This window comes from Colossoma macropomum, unplaced genomic scaffold, assembly GCF_904425465.1.
Source record: "Colossoma macropomum unplaced genomic scaffold, Colossoma_macropomum, whole genome shotgun sequence".
Classification (NCBI taxonomy): Eukaryota; Metazoa; Chordata; class Actinopteri; order Characiformes; family Serrasalmidae; genus Colossoma; species Colossoma macropomum.
In genome coordinates this window covers 4398252-4403730 of record NW_023494787.1, presented here as the reverse complement: position 1 = coordinate 4403730, position 5479 = coordinate 4398252, and positions in this window count along the sequence as shown.

Genomic DNA, 5479 nt, shown 5'->3' with positions numbered 1-5479 from the left:
CCTGGATCAGAATCTCTGCAACATAGTTTTATTTTAGTTTAACATACAACACCATTTCCAAAAAAGTTGGGACGCTGTGCAGAATGTAAACAAAAATAGAATAAAGATGTGCAAATCATGTGAACCATATTTCTAAAGGAAAATACTACAAAGACAACATATCAAATGTTGAAACTGAGAAATTTTATTGCTTTCTGAAAAATATTTGCCCATTTTGAATTTGATGCCAACAACACGTTCCAAAAAAGTTGGGACGGGGGCCTGATTACCACTGTGATTCATCACCTCTTCTTTAACAACACTCTGTAAGCGTTTGGGAACTGAGGAGACACTGCTGTAGTTTTGTTTTCCCATTCTTTCTAATGCACCCCATAATATCATGAATACTGGCTTTTGAACTGTGCACTGATAACAAGCTGCCCGGAGGACACAGTGTCTGTCATTTCAAAAAAAGCCATCGGACCACAGGACACTTTTCCACTTCCCCTCAGTCCATTTTTAATGAACTCGGGCCCAGAGAAGGTGGCAGCATTTCTGCATCCTGTTTATATATGGTTTCTTCTTTGCAATGTAGAGTTTTAACTTGCAGTTGTGGATGCAGTGATGAACTGTTTTCACAGACAGTGGTTTTCAGAAGTGTTTCTGAGCCCATGCAGTGATTTCCACTACAGAATCATGTCTGTTTCTAATGCAGTGCTGTCTGAGGGTCCAATCATCACAGCCAGCAAACACTGGTTTTCAGCCTTGTCCCTCACATACAGAGATTTCTCCAGATTCTCTGAATCTTTTAATGATATTATGTACTGTAGATGATGAAAAGCAAAAGTTCTTTGGTATTTTACGTTGAGAAATGTTTTTCTTGAATTGTTGCACTATTTGATGGTGCAGTCTTTCACAGAGTGGTGAACCCCTCCTCATCTTTACTCCTGAAAGACTCCGCCTCTCTGAGATGCTCTTTGTCAATTAACCACCTGGTGTTTTTTTAACATTACACACCTTTACCAGCCTTTTGTTTCCCCATCCTAACTTTTTTGGAACATGTTGTTGGCATCAAATTCAAAATTTGAACATCTGATTTGTTGGCTTTGTACTATTTTCATTGAAATATAGGGTTTAAATGATTTGCACATCATTGCATTTTGTTTTTATTTACATTTTGCACAGCATCCCAACTTTTTTGGAAATGGGATTATATAATTATCAAAATATTATTAATATTAATATAATTATTACTATCTACATTTAAAGTTAACACCACGTTTCCCTGGATGTACAAAATGTACACCAACGGAAAAAACAACACCACTCAGTTTACATTTCTCAGTTTCCTCTTTATACAGTCGTGTGCAAACGTTTGGGTGCCCCTGGTCAAATTCCTTGTTGTTGTTGATGAGTGTAAATAAGTGAACACATCCTCCACAGAGAGCACAATTACTGTTTATTTACTGAATGTAACATGAAAAGTGGCCTGTGCAAAAGTTATTGTACATTTTATATTTCATTTTTCCCAGAATGTCAAACTCAGCAGATAAATAGAAATTGCACACTAAAATTTGCAGAACAATGCCATATTTGAGTGGGTTCTCTGTAGGGGAAGGTTTTTTTTTGTCATTGGGTTAAACTGATCAATCACTTTTATTTAATGACAAAAAAAAAACTGATCAAGTGACCCCAGAGAATTTCAGCATAGCCGGTCAGTAACTGTGTTGGATTAGGACTGGCTCCCTCTGGAGAGACAATAAGAGAGGGCACATCTTATTCTAGGGGCTCCTACCCCCAGAAAAGGGGGAAACAGGACTTTCACTAAACCTTTCTCAGTTATGAACCCACAAAATATACAATTGTATGCAAAAATTTAACCCCCCATGTTTTTCTAAGTGAAAATAAGTTAACCCCTCAAATGGCCAAGATGCACCAGTGGTTCCAAAGTTTTACCACACACTTCTATAACCTAAAAATAACTCCAGTTTGCATTGTAGTCCATGTAGTTGCTGCACAATAATGCAATGAGCCTGGATTTCAAGGGGTTAACACATCCTGTACGGAGAACACACTTAAATACGAAGTCCCAATATACAGATGTGATTTTACGGTTATTTACTGTTGACATGTTACGGTAAATTACTGTGAAATTAATACAACTAGTAGCCAGTAATTGTTTGCAGTGTACAAAAAAAAAATCTTAACAAAGTAAAATATAACTGATTGATTATTTTGCCTCACAACAACCCTTCATGTATCCCTCCACCATAAACTGATGTAAAAAATATACATTTAAGGCCCAAATCTTATCAATGTCTCAGACATCAGGCAGTGAATTCATCACCATTTCATGTAGTGACTCTCTGTGAGGGAGCTTTTAGAGGTGGACGTCTGGTTCCTATCACCACCACTGTGAACAATTCTGACTCGGTAAGTTTCTCTAGAACACTAAACCACTCTAAATGACACTGTTTACACCTGAACCATTTAAATATGAGGAAATGTGTGGTCGCTGTTTCTCCTACACCAGAAACCAGAGGATGGGCGTGTCTGAAACTGAAGGCAGCTGCTGTCTCGATGCCTCGCTGCCTGTGCTGTTTCACAAGTCAGTGCCTAACCCTGCATGCACACTGCAGGAGATAAGATCACTCAGTGCCCCTCGTGCAGCCTTCAGCTGGTCACTGTGTGTTTCAAACCGAGAGCAGAGAGGAAGTTTGGTTTGTGTGGTCATGCAGACTCTGCTTTTAAGAGTATGGGGGCCAGAATCACCCAGCGCTCAGCCAGCGTACACCCTCAAACAAGACGGTTCTTCAGGGGTTCCTTAGGAAACATTTTCATTATTTATATGAGTAAACACACTTATCAGTTCATTATCAGTTTAATAAGCAGCACTTAGTACACAGCTAATGCGTAATTAAGCTGTCAACTAAGGACAAACTAAACTATGAGTTAACCGTGTACTCAATTACTAAGTACGATTGTTATATCACTAACTATTCTTCAATAACCAGCTAATCAATATATAAATAATAAGTATTCAATTAGCTATTAGCTTATACTTACTAATTAATTTGTGACCCTTAATGTAAAATGTTCCTCTCTATTTTATTGTCTTTATCTTTATCTATTTTTTGCAACTATCTTTGCAAATGCCTTTCTGAGGTCTTAGGATGCCATTAGGTTTATTTTTTAATATTATTTAAAACCTTTATCTGTTTTTCATTCTTAAGCACTCAAATTGCCTTTGTGTATGAAATGTGCCATATAAATAAACTTGCCTTGCCTTAGAACAGCTGGTTCTAGTCCACCTGAAGGCCATTACAAGCCCTTTGCTGGACCCCCCAGTTCACATACAGAGCTAACAGGTCTGCACTTCATGCTACAGCATCTCAGCAGTCCTCTTACCTACATTAGAGTTCCGTTTGTGGACCTCAGCTCAGCTTGCAACACCAAAGTGAGTGAAAATCAGTAACAACATGGAATTTGACGGCTCAAACTTTTGCATAAGACTGCATGAGTTGGAATTTATATTGACCATAAGAAAAATCCCCTATTCGTCATGTACTGGGGCGAATAAACAAAAACCATCCTGATTCTGAACTGAAGCCAGAGCCACTGTTAACTTAAAGACATCCTCAGTGATCAGCTCATCTTAAACAACGTTGCAGATAAACAGCTGCAAAATGTAGATTCCATCAGATGGAGCTCATTTTTAACATTAATTTCAGCTCGATAGTGACTGATTTCAGCTCATCTGAGACACAAAAACACGAGTACTTACCTGTGTGTCCTTTAAGGGTCCTGGGTAACTGAATGTGAGTGCTGAAGACTTTCCTCAGGCTCAGTTCAGGCTGGTCACACTTCTGCTTTTTCTATTAAAGTCCACCGCCTGGTCTATTACTGACACATGAGGTGTTATCAGAGCACTTCATATACAGTGATAAAACACAGCTGCTCTCTCTCAGATACTGACCGGGCCTGTTTACACCTTCAGCGCATCGCTGAAAAAAGGTAACAAAAATTAAAAGTAAATAAAAAGTGAACTAATAAATCAATTAATAAATAAAAGCAAAATTGACTTCTTTTTTTAACTGCGTAAGTGTCGATGAGCTATTTATATGGGAAAAGTCCGATCACGTTTCATCTGGCCACACTGGGTGTGCGTTTTAGTGAAAAGTGTAAATGGAAAAAGAAAATCCGGATATGATCCAGACATGAAATACATGTCAATGAAAGGTGTAAACAGGCTCTTAGTTACTCTGGAAGAGCAGCTTGACCAGATTTCAGTGTGAAAAACTTTTGAGTCAAGAAAGCCTTTTCAGACCTGTATCAATCAAATCAGCTCCCTGTAGCGCCACCTTTCTGGAGTACAATTAGATTCTGTAGCTCATCTGTTGATGTTTGAGTTCTCCATCTTCCAGCAGCACCGCTGTGTCTGATACACTCGTACCACCACCACACCCTACCATATCAGAGTCACTGCTGTGCTGAGAATGAACCACCACCCACATAACATCTGGACAACAGCAGCCCTGTGGTCAGAAACTGACCGGTGATGAATGAGGTAGAGGGGCTGATACACTGTGTAGAAAGGTGTTTCTTCCTTAGAGTGGCCAGTGAGTGGAAACACAAGGCAGGTGATTCTAATAAAGTGGCCAGTTAGTGGAAGCTCAAGGCAGGTGTTTCTAATAAAGTGGCCGGTTAGTAAAAGCTCAAGGTGGGTGTTTCTAATAAAGTGGCCAGTGAGTGAAAACACAAGGTAGATGTTTCTAATAAAGTGGCCAGTTAGTGGAAGTACAAGGTGGGTGTTTCTAATAAAGTGGCCAGTGAATGGAAACACAAGGGAGGTGTTTCTAATAAAGTGGCCAATGATTGGAAGTACAAGGCAGGTGTTTCTAATAAAGTGGCCAGTTAGTGGAAGTACAAGGTAGGTGTTTCTAATAAAGTGGCCAGTGAATGGAAACACAAGGTAGGTGTTTCTAATAAAGTGGCCAGTTAGTGGAAGTACAAGGTGGGTGTTTCTAATAAAGTGGCCAGTGAATGGAAACACAAGGCAGGTGTTTCTAATAAAGTGGCCAATGATTGGAAGTACAAGGTAGGTGTTTCTAATAAAGTGGCCAGTTAGTGGAAGTACAAGGTAGGTGTTTCTAATAAAGTGGCCAGTTAGTGGAAGTACAAGGTAGGTGTTTCTAATAAAGTGGCCAGTTAGTGGAAACACAAGGTAGGTGTTTCTAACAAAGTGGCCAGTTAGTGGAAGTACAAGGTGGGTGTTTCTAATGAAGTGGCCAGTGAATGGAAACACAAGGCAGGTGTTTCTAATAAAGTGTCCAATGATTGGAAATACAAGGTAGATGTTTCTAATAAAGTGGCCAGTTAGTGGAAGTACAAGGAGGGTGTTTCTAATGAAGTGGCCAATGATTGGAAACACAAGGTAGGTCTGTTTGAATAAGGAGATGAATATTTTAGTCCTGTTGCACGAGGCAAGAAAGACACTGCA